Here is a 17,199-nt window from a genome sequence, read left to right as displayed (position 1 = left end):
ACTCCTGTTGAACGCAGGATGACACGTGGCTGCCATCGGACGACCGGATGCTGAGCCCTGCGTCCGGTCAGTAGGACCGGAGCGTCTGGTCACCCCGACCAGTACCCAGTGAAGGGGTACAACGGCTCTATTTCATGGGGGCTTCTATTTAAGCCCCATGGCCGGCTCTAGCTCACTCTCTTGCACATTTTCATTGATATAGCAACCTTATGAGCTTAGCCAAAGCACTCCCACTCATCTTCATTATTGATTCATCATCTTTGTAAGATTGGGAGAGAATCTAAGTGCATTGCTTGAGTGATTGCATCTAGAGGCACTTGTTATTCGTGTTGCGCTACGGATTTCGCTTGTTACTCTTGGTGGTTGTCACCACCTAGACGGCTTGGTGCAGCGGTGGAGGATCGACACGAGTTGGTGATTGTTCGTGGCCGTCTCCGATGATTGTGAGGGGAGTTGTACCTTCCCCGGCGGAGTGCTAAAAAGTAACTCTAGTAAATTGCTCGTGTCATTGAGTTACCTCACTTGTGGGTAGGTTCTTACGGTGTCCAATCGTGTGAACGAGGTTTGTGAAACACCTCTTAGCCGCCGAACCACCAAGTGTTGGTCGACACAACGAGGACGTAGCGTGTTGGCAAGCACGTGAACCTCGGGAGAAAATTAGTTGTCTCTTGTCATTTGTATTCTCCCGGTGATTGGCATAAGCTTCATCTTGTGATTGGTTCATTCCTCTATACGGCGGTGTAATCACCCTACTCACTCATTTATATTCTTGCAAACTAGTTGTGGGAAGCTCTTTAGTGTAATTAGAATTGAGAGCTTGCTTTTATTTTTTAAGTTCATCTAGTGGAGCCCTTTAGAGTAGCAAGATTGAGAGCTCTTAGTGAGTAGTAACTTTGTGAGTTGTGTGCCTAGCAATTATTGCAACTAGAATTGTCGGATAGGTGGCTTGCAACCCTTGTAGAGCTAGAGCAAGTTTGTATTTCACTATTTGTCATACTAATCAAATTACTCTAGTTGATTTGTAGATTTTTTAAATAGGCTATTCACCCCCCCCCCCTCTAGCCATATTAGCACCTTTCAAGTGGTATCGGAGCCGTGGTCACCGTTTGATTGAAGGCTTAACAACCTCGGTGTCAAATTATGGCTCAAGTTGTGTTCAACCATGTGGGGGGGCAAACCACCGTTCTTTGATGGCACATGCTATGATTATTGGAAGAGAAAGATAAGGATGTATCTTGGTTCAATCAATGATCAAGTATGGGAAGTGACCGAGAATGACTATGCTATCATCGATCCCGATGATCCCACCAACCAAGATAAGATCAACAAGCAATGCAATACAATGGCTCTCAACACCATATACAATGCCATTGATTCCAAAGTGTTTGAGCAAATCAAGGATTGTGAAAGAGCAAATGAGGTGTGGAAAAGATTGGAAGAAACATATGAGGACACACTGGCGGTGAAGAGTGCCAAATTGTATATCCTCAAGGACAAGTTGACAAGTTTCAAGATGAAGGATGATGAGAGCATTCCGGAGATGTTCCATCGTTTGCAAGTGATTGTCAATGATTTGAAGGCATTGGGAGAGAAGATCAAGGACGATGATGTCTCTCATCGGTTCTTGATGTGCCTACCTCCAAGATTTGAGATGTTGAGATTGCTCATCATAAGAGGAGGATTGAAGGAGATTACCCCCAACTAAGTACTAGGTGATGTCATGACACAAGAGACATACCGTGTGGAAAGAGAAGGGGATGACAAGGATGGCAAGAAGGAAGAAGAGGACAAGAAGAAGAAGAGTATAGCATTCAAGGCTAGCTCATCATCATCCAAGAACAAGGGCAAGTCCAAGAAAGAATCAAGTGATGATGATGATCTTAGTGACATTGATGATGAAGCCATGGCCCTATTTGTGCGCAAGATGGGTAAATTCATGAAGAAGAAGGGCTATGGTGCAAGAAAGAGAAGAGATCACACAAAGAGCAAAGAGTATGTGAGAAGATGCTATAATTGCAAGAGCCCCGATCATATTGTAGCAAATTGTCCCTACAATAGTGATAATGATGAAGATGAGAAGAAGAAGCACAAGAAAGATAAAAATGAAAAGAAGGAGAAGAAGGAGAAGAGAATGACATTCCAAAAGAAGAAGAAAGGTGGAGGCTATGTAGTCACTTGGGATAGTGACGGTTCTTCGGATGGTGATAGCTCTAGTGATGATGATAAGAAATCTATCAAGAGAGCACTAGCAAGCATTGCTATCAACAAGAAGCTCTCTATCTTCGACACTCCATCAACATGCCTCATGGCAAAGCCTACCAAGGTAAAATATGATGAAAGTGATGATGATGAATGTGAAAATGACTCTTGTAGGAATGAAAATGATGATGATGATGATGAGGATGAGGAGTATACCAAGGAGGAGCTCTTGGACATGTGTGAGCAAGTGCACGCTTGCAATGAGATGAAGAGAAAATAGTGTAAAGAATTGCGCAAGAAAGTAAAACTTCTTGAGCAATCCTTTGATGAGCTCAATGCCACTCATGAGAGGCTAATGGAAGCCCATGAGAAGCTTGGCAAAGCTTACTCTAAGCTTGAAAAGGTTCACTCCTCTCTCATTGAGCAAGTCAAAGTGGAGGAAGCCAAGAAGGAGCAAGTGATCATATCATGTGATGTGGGACTAACATGTGATCTTATTAATGAATCTATTTTAGTTGCTCCCACTAACACTTTTTGTAGCACTACCACTTCTACTTCACCTTTGAGTGATGGTCTCACTTGTGAAACCTCACTAATAGAGGAAAATAAGACCCTCAAGAAGGAGGTGAATGAGCTCACTCGTGCCTTAGGCAATGCCTATGGTGGAGAAGCCCGCTTGCTAAAGTGCTTAGGTAGCTAAAGGTTTTCTCTCAACAAAAAGGGATTAGGCTATACCCCAAGAAAGGCAAGACGGCCTTTGTCACTCCCAAAGCTAGCTTTGTGAAGGGCAATGGTCGGTTTTGTAATAGATGCAAGCAAGTTGGACATATAGAGCAAAATTGTAAAACTAACAAGAACAAGCTACCTAATGTATCCTCAATCAAATTTGATTCTTGTTACATGCTTTATAAGGGTGCCAATGATGTGAATGCTAAGTTCATTGGTACACTAATTGTGGGTCCAAAGAAGAAGGTCATTTGGGTACCAAAAACCTTGGTAACTAACCTTCAAGAACCCAAGCAAGTTTGGGTATCTAAAAAGAATTGATCTTCTTTTATAGGTAAATTATAAAGCCGGAGGAAGGCATTGGGTGCTTGATAGTGGGTGCACACAACACATGACCGGTGATTCAAGAATGTTCAATTCAATAAATAAAAACAAGAGCAATGAGATTGATAGTATCACATTTGGTGACAATGGTAAAGGCAAGGTCAAAGGGCTTGGTAAGATTACAATATCCAATGACTTGAGCATTTCTAATGTGCTACTAGTAGAGAGCTTGAACTTCAACCTTTTGTCGGTAGCTCAATTGTGTGATCTTGGTTTCAAGTGCATATTTGGTGTGGATGAGGTAGAGATCATAAGTGTAGATGGCTCTAACTTGATATTCAAAGGATTTAGATATGAGAATCTATACTTAGTTGATTTCAATACTAGAGAAGCTCAATTGACAACATGTTTGATCACTAAGTCTAGCATGGGTTGGTTATGGCATAGAAGGCTTAGTCATGTTGGAATGAAACAATTGAACAAGTTGATTAATCATGACTTAGTTAGAGGCTTGAAAGATGTCACATTTGAGAAGGATAAGCTATGTAGTTCATGTCAAGCCAGAAAATAAGTTGGTAAAATACATCCTAAGAAGAGCATGATGAACACATCTAAGGCATTTGAGTTGATGCACATGGACTTGTTTGGACCAACCACATATACAATCATTGGTGGAAACAAATATGGATTTATGATTGTGGATGATTTCACTAGATACACATGGGTCTTCTTTCTTGGTGACAAGAGTGATGTGTTTGCAATATTCAAAACTTTTGTCAAGGGTGTTCACAATGAGTTTGAAACAACAATCAAGAAAGTTAGAAGTAATAATGGAAGTGAGTTCAAGAACACAAGAATTGATGAGTTGTGTGATGAATTTAGAATTAGACATCAATTCTCGGCCAAGTATACTCCTCAATCAAATAGGTTAGTTAAAAGAAAGAATATAACCTTAATTGATATAGCAAGATCAATGTTGAGTGAGTACAATGTGAGTCATTCATTTTGGGCCGAAGCAATCAACACGGCTTGCTACTATAGCAACCGACTCTATTGTCACCCTATGATGGAGAAGACACCTTATGAGCTATTGAATAGAAGAAAGCCCAACATAGCATACTTTCGGGTATTTGGTTGTAAATGCTATATATTAAAGAAAGGCACTAGATTGAGCAAGTTTGAAAATAAATGTGATGAAGGTTTCTTGCTTGGTTACTCCACTACTAGCAAGGCTTATAGAGTTTGGAATTAGGCTAGTGGTAATCTTGAGGAGGTTCATGATGTGGAGTTTGATGAAACAAATGGTTACCAAAAGGAAGATGAAAATCTAGATGATGTGAAAGGCACTCAATTGGTCAAGGCAATGAGAAACATGGACATTGGTGAGTTAAGGCCTAGAGAGGTGATTGATATTGAAGATGACAAGAATCAAGTGCTCTCTAACTCAAATGTGCAAGCTAGTAGTTCTCATGATCAAATCCAAGCAAGCACTTGTGATGGCAATGTGCAAGATCAATAAGTGGCTAGTTCATCATCTCAACCAAGTGATCAATCAAATAATAGCAATCAAGTGCAAGTGCTTCAACCAACCAATGTTGTAAGAGATCATCCATTGGACACCATCATTGGCGATATTTCAAGAGGAGTGCAAACTAGATCAAGATTGGTTTCATTTTATGAGCACTTCTCATTTGTGTCATCCATTGAACCTAAGAAGATAGATGAAGCTTTGAAGGATGTTGATTGGGTCAATGCTATGCATGAAGAGCTAAACAACTTCACAAGAAACCAAGTATAGGAATTAGTTGAGAGGCCTAAGGATCATAATGTGATTAGAACCAAGTGGGTCTTTTGAAACAAGCAAGATCAAGATGGGATAGTAATAAGGAACAAAGCAAGATTAGTGGCTCAATATTACACTCAAGTTGAAGGTCTTGACTTTGGAGAAACATATGCCCTAATTGTAAGGTTGGAAGCAATTAGGATCTTGTTAGGCTATGCTTGTACCCACAACATTAAGTTGTACCAAATGGATGTGAAGAGTGCATTTCTCAATGGGTACATCAATGAGCTTGTGTATGTTGAGCAACCTCCCGGTTTTAAAGATGAAAAGAAACCCAACCATGTTTATAAGTTGAGAAAGGCTTTGTATGGATTAAAACAAGCACCTAGAGCATGATATAAGAGATTGAGGGATTTCCTACTCTCAAAGGGATTTAAGATGGGAAAGGTTGACACCACTCTCTTTACCAAGAAGCTTGGAAATGACTTATTTGTAATGCAAATCTATGTTGATGATATCATATTTGGGTCAACAAATCAAGATTTTTGTGAGGAGTTTGGCAAGATGATGGCAAGTGAGTTTGAGATGTCTATGATTGGAGAGCTTAGTTACTTCCTTAGTCTTCAAATCAAGCAAATGAAGAATGTCACATTTGTGAGTCAAGGCAAGTATATCAAGGACATGCTCAAGAAGTTTGGAATGGATGATGCTAAAGCTATTAGTACACCAATGGAGACAAGTGAAAGCTTGGATAGTGATGCTAGTGGCAATATGGTGGATCAAAAGATATATCGGTCTATGATTAGAAGCCTACTCTATGTGACCGCATCAAGACCGGATGTAATGTTTAGTGTATGAATGTGTGCTAGATTTCAAGGCTCACCAACAGAGAGTCATTTGAAAGCAACAAAGAGAGTATTGAGGTACTTGAAGCATACACAAAATGTTGGATTGTGGTATCCCAAAGGAGCAAGATTTGAGTTGATTGGATATTCGGAATCCGATTATGCGGGATGCAAAGTTGTGAGAAAGAGCACATCAGGCACATGTCAACTATTGGGAAGATCACTTGTATCTTAGTCATCAAAGAAGCAAAATAGTGTAGCACTTTCAACCGCCGAAGCGGAGTACATTTCGGCCGGTAGTTGTTGTGCTCAATTACTTTGGATGAAGGCTACTTTGAGTGATTTTGGAATTAGGATCAAGCAAGTGCCATTGCTATGTGACAATGAGAGTGCCATTAAACTCACAAACAACCCGGTTCAACACTCAAGAACAAAGCATATAGATGTCTATCATCACTTCATAAAAGATCACCAACAAAAAGAGGACATTTGCATAGAGAGTGTGGGCACCGAAGATCAACTTGCCGACATATTCACCAAGCCACTTGATGAGAAGAGGTTTTGCAAGCTAAGGAATGAATTGAACATACTTGACTTCACCAATATGTGTTGATGCACCCCCGTTATATGATATGCCTCTCCTTCGAGCAATACAAGGTATAAATTGATTGGCATGACATTCATCCTTGCCAAGGACATGATTAGTGCATCTAGACATATTTCACATTTGAATAGGCTCATTTATGAAAATCAAATGAATTTGATGCTTGTATGGTACCACTATTGCTTGTATGCTTGAAATGATCTAGTGGTAGCATATGACATGTTCGTGGGCATATAAACCTAGTGTTTGATCTATAAAATGAGCTATAAGTGTTTAACTCAATATGGTACAAGATAACCCTTATTTGGAGGTGTGAAGAAACTTGTCCTTGGATCAAACCGAGTTAAATATCTTTTGCAAGTAATCTAGATTTAACCAAATTGAAAAATGATCCTCATTTCACCTGGTTTCACCCCAACCTATCTATACTTTAAGCTTTTGTGGTCATTGATGACAAAGGGGGAGAGAGAAACAAAGATAAGTGATAGGCAGAGAAATAGTGTAGAGAGATAAGATATGACAAAGGAAGGGGATCAATTATAAAATCTTGAGCACACAAGTAGGGGGAGCAAGCTCATGAACTTGTATGGTGCATTTGAATGTGCATCTCATATGTTTGCTTGCATGTCACAAGTTTTAAATTTCAATATCCATGCTTGTGTGGTGTATGCTAGTGTAAGTTTGAATGATGAAATGAAAAACTAGCATGAATAGGATATCTAATGATTTCATTTCCAAGTATTTACAAGTGGTATCTAGCTATCAAGTGGTATCTAGCTAAAGTAACTAGACTTATGTTCATCATATGGAAACTAGACCCTTACTTGTAATATTGATCTCATGGGGTATTCTAGTTTTTATGTATGTCTAGTTACTAATGGTGCTAAGGATGGTATAATGGTGCACTTCGATTGGTATCACGCTTCAAAGGTCCATCTCTTATACCTTAGCATCATTTGGTAGAAATTGTCTCCTATATTTCCTATCTAAGCATATGTGCAAAGCTACAATCTAAACTCTTAGCACATATGTAGGGGGAGCAATTTCTACCATATGGAGTTCATGAAACTTGTCCATATCCTTTACACATGGTAAATATGCTTGGACATGCAACATGAACTCAATTGAATCTTATTTCATATCTTTGTATAAGGGTCGTCATCAATTACCAAAAAGAGGGAGATTGAAAGCTCTAGTTTGATTTTGGTTAATTGATGAAACCCTAAGTGCTAACCTAGTTTATCAAAGTGATCATGAGATAGGTAGCACTACTCCGAGTGATGAAGCAATGACAAAGATCATGACAATGGCGATGGCATGGTTATGATCAAAGGCTTGAACTTGGAAAAGAAGAAAGAGAAAAACAAAAGGCTCAAGACAAAGGTATAAAATGTAGGAGCCATTTTGTTTTAAGTGATCAAGACACTTAGTGAGTGTGATCACGTTTAGGATAGATAGCCGTACTATTAAGAGGAGTGAAACTCGTATCGAAATGCGGTTACCAAAGTGCCACTAGATGCTCTAATTCATTGCATATGCATTTAGGATCTAGTGGAGTGCTAACATCCTTAAAAATATTTGTGAAAATATGCTAACACATGTGCACAAGGTGATACACTTGGTGGTCGGCACATTTGAGCAAGGGTGAAGGAGATAGAGATGATAGAGGGCCAGTCTTGTTGTTTTACAATTGACTGGACGCTGGTCTTAGGGGGACCGACGCGTCCGGTCTGGTGTGGCAGTGATACCCTAGCGTCGGTCATGTGACCGGACGCTGGGCCTCTGACTGACCGGACGCTGGAAGGCAGTGTCCGGTTAGAGCTGATGCAACTACACAAAAGTCAGGGCAACTGACCGGACGCTGGCTGTGTCCATTCAAATACCACCGGACGGGTCCGGTCGAAGAAAACTAGTTTTGGAACCTTATTGTAAACGACCGGACGCTGGGGGTTCAGCGTCCGGTCACTTGTGCCTAGTGTTTTCCTAAACGCTAAATGGTAAACAGTCGGTCACCTACCGTTTAGCCATTATTCGAGCAAAACGTCCCATTAAACGGGCTAAATGGCCAATTAAACGGGGTAAACGGGTGATTAAACGGAAACGACGCACCACCGTGTAGCGTTTACACAGTGTTTAAACGGGCTAAATGACCGTTTATGTGAACTGTGCCGGAGTGTCCGGTCAATAGTCGACCGTTGAGATCAGACGACTCCTGTTGAACGTAGGATGACACGTGGCTGCCATCGGGCGACCAGACGTTGAGCCCTGTGTCCAGTCAGTAGGACCAGAGCGTCCGATCACCCTGATCAGTACCCAGTGAAGGGGTGCAATGGTTCTATTTCATGGGGACTTCTATTTAAGCCCCATGGCCGGCTCTAGCTCACTCTCTTGCACATTTTCATTGACATAGCAACCTTGTGAGCTTAGCCAAAGCACTCCCACTCATCTCCATCATTGATACATCATCTTTGTGAGATTGGGAGAGAATCCAAGTGCATTGCTTGAGTGATTGCATCTAGAGGCACTTGGTATTCATGTTGCACTACGGATTTCGCTTGTTACTCTCTGTGGTTGCGACCACCTAGATGGCTTGGTGCAGCGGTGGAGGATCGGCACGAGTTGGTGATTGTTCATGGCCGTCTCCGATGATTGTGAGGGGAGTTGTACCTTCCCCGACGGAGTGCCGAAAGGTAACTCTAGTAAATTGCTCGTGTCATTGAGTTACCTCACTTGTGGGTAGGTTCTTGCGGTGTCCAATCGTCTAGACGAGGTTTGTGAAACACCTCTTAGCCGCCGAACCACCAAGTGTTGGTCGACACAACGAGGACGTAGCGTGTTGGCAAGCACGTGAACCTCGAGAGAAAATTGGTTGTCTCTTGTCATTTGTATTCTCCCGGTGATTGACATAATCTTCATCTTGTGATTGGTTCATTCCTCTACACGGCGGTGTAATCACCCTACTCACTCATTTATATTCTTGCAAACTAGTTGTGGCAAGCTCTTTAGTGTAATTAGAATTGAGAGCTTGCTTTGTTTTCTAAGTTCATCTAGTGAAGCTCTTTAGAGTAGCAAGATTGAGAGCTCTTAGTGAGTAGTAACTTTGCGAGTTATGTGCCTAGTAATTATTGCAACTAGAATTATCGGATAGGTGGCTTACAGCCCTTGTAGAGCTAGAGCAAGTTTGTATTTCGCTATTTGTCATACTAATCAAATTGCTTTAGTTGATTTGTAGATTTTTTAAATAGGCTATTCACCCCCCTCTAGCCATATTAGGACCTTTCAGGCGCGACCCTCTCCAGCCACGCATGAGAGGCGGTGTGGGCCTCTCCAACCTTGTGCGTGCGGCGACATGGCCTCCCCGACCACGTGCATACGCCCTCCCGGCCTCACGCGACGGCGGCATGGCCACCCCGACATCGAGCAACGGCGCCACGGCCTTCGTGGCCTCCTTGCGCAGCGGTGGTGCAGCCTTCGTGGCCACCTTGCGCAGCGGCGGCGTGGCCTCCCCATCATCGAGCGGTGATAGAGCGGCCTCCTCGGCCTCGTGTGGTGGCGGCGTGGCCTCCCCAGCATCGGGCGACGACGACACGGCCTCCGTGGGCTCCTCGCACAGCGACGACGCGGCCTCCTCGTACAGCGGCGCTGCGATGTCCGTGGCCTCCTCCCACAGCGACGGCACGACGTCCGCAACCTCGTTGCGTAGCAATGGCGGGGCCTCCTCATGCAGCGACGGCGCGACCTCCGCAACCTCCTCGCGCAGCATCGGCACGGCCTCTCGGGCCTCGTGCGGCGGCGGCGCGGCCTCCTCGAACCTCCCTGCCCAGCCCCCACTTGTGCAGCTCCAGAGGATGCCACCTCCCTCCCATGGCACCGACAGTGTGTTACGGCAAAATTTGGTGCACAGCCGGAGGTTGAAGACGAGGGTAGCAAAGTAATTTCTGCCACCTTCTCTCTCCGCGAATCTAAGAAATGAATAAAATATTGGCTGCGGTGTGTTACGGCAAAGAACCTCAAATTTGTAATGGTACTGGGCAAATGCCGCTTGTTGCGGTGTTCATCAGCATATTATGTTTTTTTACGGTGTCCTGCAGCAAAATTTGCCATTAAGAAAAGCATATAAAGTTGAAAACAGGCAATAATTTATTATCTCTATATCACAAAATCTAGTTATCTAACACGTAGATACCAATAAATTATTTAAGTTCTTAAGATGGACAAACATCTAGCACCTAGGTATTAAGCATGTAGTTGAAAACTAGAAGCGGGATGCTTGATTATATAGTGTGGCCCTTATACTTCGTACATTCATAGAAACATGCATGCGGTGCAATTTGGCGCTTGTATCCAACCTACATTCATACCGAGACTCAATCTGCCACCCACACCTCAGAAAAGTGTGTGGACCTATGGATTGGACTACCATCCCTAGATTAATTGCAGCATGCGATTCTATCGCCCGTAGACGTCCAAATTTTGGTGTTGACATGATGGTGGCTTTCCGCTAAGCCTACGACCCCTCGTCCTTAGTGGTTTTCCCAACACACAATCCCTTCGGCACTCTCTCTTCACTTTGTATGTCGCTTACTTTCCTCTAAAGGTGCAACACACATTCCATCTTGCGCGCTCGTCTTCTAAACTTTGGCGTTCATGTGAAGGTGGTTTCCCTCTATGCCCACAGAACACAAATATATCGCTAGTAGCCTCACTTTTCTAACTTTGGCATTCACATGGCGATGTCTTCCATCTAAGCCCACAGATACAATCCCTTGTATCCATAGAAGCATCTATAGGTCTTCTTTATTTTTTGCATGACGATGACTTCCCTCTAAATCCGCAACACATAATCCCATCGTGAGTACTTCTCACCTAACTTCGGCATTCATGTGAAGGTGGGCCCCTCTACATACGTCAACTGAACACAGATGTATCACTAGCATACTCGCTTCATAACTTTGTCATTTCGTGCGGCAGTGCCTTCCTCTAAACCAGATATAATCCCCCTGTATCCACAAAAGCTGCTAGCAGGCCCTCCATTTTGCATGACGATGGCTTTCATCTAAATTTGTAATGCATAATCCTGTCATGAGCACTGCTCACCTAACTTTGGCGTTCACGTGAAGGTGGGCCCCTCTACATCAATTGGACACAAATCTATACCTAGCAACCCTCTTTTCTAACTTTGACATTTCACGCGTGGTGTCTTCCCTCTGAGCCATAGATACAATCCCATGTATCCATAAAAACCGCTAGCATACATTCCTTTTTGTATAGTGATCGCTTCCCTCTAAATTTGTAACACATAATCCCATCATGAGCACTCCTAACCTTAACTTTGCGTTCACGTGAAGGTGGTCCCCTCTATGCCCGTTGAACTCAAATCTATCGCTAGCAGAGGTTGCTTTTCTAATTTTGACATTCACGTGAAAGTGTCTTCCTTCTAATCCCATAGATGCAATTCCTTGTATCTACAAAGTTATTAGCATACCCTCCTCTTCACATGACGTTGGCTTCCTCTCTTGATAAGTCTGTAGCACACAATCCTATCGTGAGCATCCTAGACCTAACTTTGGCGTTCATGTGAAGGTGGTCCCCTCTACGTCTAACACAAATCCATTGCTAGCAGCCCTCCTTTTCTAACTTTGATATTCACGCGTGATGTCTTCCCTCTAAGCCCATTGAACATCCCTTGTATCCATAGGACCTACTAGCATGCCCTCCTTTTTGCATGACAATGGTTTCCCTCTAAATTTGTAACACATAATCCCATCATGATCACCCTAACCTTAACTTTGCGCTCACGTGAAGGTAGTCTCTTCTACGCCCATTGAATACAAATATGCTTTTCTAATTTTGGCATTCATGTGACAGTGTCTTCCTTATAAGCCCATAGATGCAAATCCCTTGTATCTACAAAGCTATTAGCATACCCTCCTCTTCACATGACGTTGGCTTCCTGCCTTAATAAGTCCATAGCACACAATCCTATCGTGAGCATCCCTGACCTAACTTTGGCGTTCACGTGATGGTCGTCCCCTCTACGCCTACTGAACACAAATCCATCGCTAGTAGCCCTCTTTTTCTAACTTTGACATTCACGCCTGGTGTCTTCCCTCAGCCCATAGATACAATCCCTTGTATTGTATCTATAGGAACCGCTAGCAGGCCCTCCTTTTTCTGCTTTGACAATGGCTTCCCTCTAAATTTGTAACACATAATCCCATCAGGAGCACTTCTCATCTAACTTTGACGTTCACGTGAAGGTGGTTCCCTCTACACCCACTGAACACAAATATAGTTTTCTAACTTTGGCATTCAAGCGACAGTGTCTTTCTTCTAAGCCCATAGATGTAATCCCTTGTATCCACAAAAGCTGTTAGTAGAGCCTCCTTTTCACATGACATTGGCTTTCTCTTAAGTCTGTAGCACATAATTCTATCGTGAGCATCTCTGACGTAACTTTGGCGTTCACAAGAAGGTGGTCCCCTCTACGCATACTGAACATAAATTCATCACTAGCAGGCCTCTCTTCTAACTTTGGCATTCATGAGGTAGTGTCTTCCCTTTCCTTCTAAACCCATAGATATAATCCCTTGCATCCATAGAAGCCGCTAGTAGACCCTCCTTTTTCTTATGACAATGACTTCCCTCTAAAGTCAGAACACATAATCCCACCAGCGGACTCTCCTTCCCTAATTTTGACATTTCACGCGAAGGTGGTCCCCTCTATGCCCACTGAATAGAAATCTATCGGTAGCCGCCCTTGCGTTTCTTGCTTTGCATTCATGCAACGGTGTCTTTCTACGAAGCCCATAGATGTAATCCCTTGTATCCACAAAAGCTACTAGCAAACCCTGCTCTTCACATGACGTTGGCTTCCTCTTAACTCCATAGCACACAATTCTATTGTGAGCATCCCTGACCTAACTTTGGCGTTCACGTGAAGGAAGTTTCTGCCCACTGAACACAAAATCTATCGCTAGCAGCCCACTTTTCTAACTTTGACATTCACTTGGCGATGTCTTCCTTCTAAGCCCACAGATACAATCCCTTGTATCTACAAATTCCACTAGCAGGCGTTACTCTTTGACATTGCCTTTGCTCTTAAGTCTATAGCTCACAATCCTACCATGAGCATTTGTCTCCGAACTTTGACACTCACATGATGGTGGTTTCCCGTCCACATAATATAATAAATTCCGCTAGCATGCGTTACTCTTCGCGTGACGTTGGCTTCGCTCTTAAGATTGCGCATAATCCTACCGTGAGCATTCCTCTTCTAACTTTGGCGCTCACGTGATGGTGGTTTTCCTCTCCGCTTGCAGAATATAATATTATAAATTCCGCTAGCGTTACTCTTCACATGACGTTGCCTTTACTCTTAAGTCTATAGCGCATAATCCTACCGTGAGCATTCCTCTAACCTTGACACTCACGCGAGGGTGGTTTCTCTTTTCATCCGCAGAATATATTATATATCTAGCCGCTCCCTATTTTAGCCCTCATTTACGCGATGGCATTTTCTATTTAAGTCCACAGTCCCGTCCAAACGCGCTACAGTGATCCTTTTAAAACCCTTCCTCTCACACGCAAAATCCAGTGCGAGGGGGAAAAAGGAAAAAAAAACGAAAAAAAGACGAAAAACCAGAAAAAAACATACCCAAGGGAAGGAAAGTGTGGAGGTGGAAACCACGAACCAAACCCTCTCTGTCTCGTCTTCCCTCCTGCTTCGTGCTTCCCCTTCCCCTTCCACTTCCCCTTCTCGTCTGCGGCGCCGAGCTCGAGCTCATCGCCACCGAGGTACGCATCTCTCCCCTGAGACCTCCGAGCTCTAATCTTTCACCACAATCCCCAAATTTCTGATTTTCTGGGATGTTTTCTTTTTCTGAATTTTTGCGCGCAAGGTTGGCTCGATCTTGGGTTTTGGCCTATCCGCGAGGAAGTTGAATTAGTTGGGGACTTTGTGATGGCTGCTGCGAAGGCGGGTGTAGACGTGGAAACGAGGGACGGCGGCAGCGGCGGCGGCGGCTCCTTCAGCGAGGAGAGGCTTGTTGATAAGCTCAACAAGCTCAACAACACAGCGGCGAGCATTCAGAGTATCCTTTGCTTTTCTCCCGTGGTTACTTCTAGGTGTTCCTGGCTGTTTCTTCCAGTTCGGTTAATCTAGTATATCCAGTAAAGCCCTAACTTGCAATTTGGAATGCTTATGTGAGAACTGGCTATGAGATCGATTGTGCACACGAAGTTACCCTTCTTTGTTTAGCTCCGTACAGTGCTTGCTGTGTTGTTGGTAGTTTGCTGGTGCACATGAGTAGAAGTTATAAATCCTCTTGAGTATGAATTTAATGTGTTTATGTTACTGCACTCCCTGAAAATTCTCTTGATTTTAGTGCCTTTCTCGGTAGTTTGTTTGAGAAAAGTGCTTCTCTTATATATTTATAAATGTAATAGGTCAGGCAACATGTTCTGGATTTCTAATTAGCTTTGGTGCTGCAGTTCATTTTATTCTTTTTTTTATCCTTGAATATAAGCGCGTAGAAATCAACTTTCACGTGCTCGAACGGTGAGGGCTAGGTTACTAATCTCCTTTTACTACTAGTACTACACCATGACTATGCCACTAATACCCTTTTCATTTTACTTTATACTTTTTGTTGGTGTCTCTCCCCAACTTTCTTGGGACTAAAATATTTTTTTTGTTACTCCCAATTTTGCCTTTCATTTAGATGTATATATATGATTTTCATTGTCATTTGAGGCTGTCCCCTTTGTGAAATGGGAAATCATAACAGGAACTCCTAAGAGTCTACATTTTATCAGTAATTACTAGGTTATATATGTCTCTGGCTTGTTGGGTACTTATTTTTTGCTATCCTGGCTATCCTGTTCACTAAATTAATTGAGCAGAACAATTATATGCCACATCCTTTAATAAGGACCTAAAGTTTTAGTCATATGATTCTAACTGCTATCTAGTTTTTTCCCCCTGGTTGCTGTTATTTATGCAATAGTATGGTAGTAACTAGTAAGCCTGTTTTACTTTTGGTTAGCTCTTTGAACAATCTTTATGGCATTCTGCTGCTATTTTTCTGTTTCATGTTCAAAACAAATTCTGCAGCATTTTATTGCGCTGAAAATGTATTTCTCAAAACTACTCTGCCTTTTACATTATGGATATATATGACCTCTTATTGCATAAATAAACACATTCTGCAAGGCATACTTTTGGAGTTTGATGTACAGGTGCAGTAAAAATCGTATAATTGTTTCGATATCAATGTGCTTGCTTCTGCATGAGAAATTCCATGCCATATGTGGTATATGCCATCCATTTCTAAGCAAGTTGCTATGAAATATACTGCATATGTTGCTGTGTCTCGCAGAAATATCAAATATCAAAACATACTAACAATTTGTGCCTTGTAGAAGAAAAATGATCTTGTTCCTTGTTAACTTTTCACGCTTACATTCACCTAATTTGATCTCCACAGCTAAAGTTTAGGTTTTATGAGCAATGTTATTATTTGTTTCCCTCAGAAAATGTTCTGCTTCTTGAGATTTAATATGACACTCACTGTAAAATTGGAAGGAAACAGCAGAACTTTTAACACGTCAGTGGGAATCTACAGGGTAGGTAGAGTTCATAGATGGCATCTATATAATACCTAGGATCTATGTTCCCCCTTTTTTCATGTTGATGGTTTGTGGACTCAATTTGTGGTTTATATACCTTGTGTGCTTTAAGTAATAAATGGCCAAATTGGTTATTTATTTCCTCATTTCCTCGATCTGTGCATATGTCAAATTTAATTAGAATTTTATATTTTTCCTATGTAAGTTTGCATCTAAATATTGCATTAGCAGTTCTTTCTTGTATTCCTTAACCCTTATGCAGCACTTTCACAATGGTGCATTTTTCACCGCAAGAGGGCCAGAAGGGTTGTAGACACATGGGAAAAGCAGTTCAGTAGTGCAACAGAGGATAAGAAAATATCATTCCTATTTCTATCAAATGATATCTTGCAAAACAGTAAGCGCAAGGGAGGAGATTATGTGCATGAGTTCTGGAGGGTTTTACCCAGATCGTTGAAACATGTCTACGAAAATGGGGGAGAAGAAGGAATGAAGCTGGTGGCGAGACTAGTAAGTATTATCTTGTTTCACTATGATGAGATTAATTCTTCGCAGTGCAGCAGCTCCTAGAGTTGTTCTAGAGCCTTGTCCAAGAATGCAGGAGGATCTAAATGTTTTAGTACAATTAAAGTACTATAGTACCATTGGATCAATGGCCAATTCAGTTTAATTGTAGCAAACTATTGGAGTTATATGCTATTAGTTGCTTTATGTTATTCAAATATCCTTATTACTCTCCTGGCACACTTTTCTGGATTCCAGATAGTACTTATTTGCTCTGATGTCTTTTGAAGCTATGATCATGGTCATGTACATTCGATTTTGGTATATATAATTGTATGTACAGAAATTGTGAGCTTAAACTAACTAGAACAGAATCAATTATTAAAGCAATTAGCCTTTTAGTTTGTAGCCTAATTTCCTCAGTGTTGGGTTTAATGAATATCTTGTTTTCTTAAACACTGTCTTGCTTGGTAAGTTGCTACTCATCTGCCAGAAGCAGTGATTCAGGTTTTCTTCCACCGGTGTTTCTGATGTTATAAATATTTGGAAGGGTCGTTCAATTTTAATCATAGTTTGCTTGGTCC

General features: G+C 42.1%; 1 long non-coding RNA gene across 1 annotated transcript; it reads left to right on the top strand.

Moving 5' to 3' along the window:
* Positions 1 to 14,113: 14,113 nt before the first annotated feature.
* LOC136534612 (uncharacterized) lies at positions 14,114 to 16,993 on the top strand. The gene is made up of 3 exons (XR_010778762.1): positions 14,114 to 14,278; positions 14,383 to 14,574; positions 16,374 to 16,993. It is a non-coding gene; the product is annotated as an uncharacterized lncRNA (long non-coding RNA).
* The last annotated feature ends 206 nt before the right edge of the window (positions 16,994 to 17,199 follow it).

This window comes from Miscanthus floridulus, unplaced genomic scaffold (assembly GCF_019320115.1).
Source record: "Miscanthus floridulus cultivar M001 unplaced genomic scaffold, ASM1932011v1 os_2095_2, whole genome shotgun sequence".
NCBI classification, from domain to species: domain Eukaryota; kingdom Viridiplantae; phylum Streptophyta; class Magnoliopsida; order Poales; family Poaceae; genus Miscanthus; species Miscanthus floridulus.
Note: the sequence above shows the minus strand (reverse complement) of the source record. Positions and strands in the feature narration are given on the sequence as shown.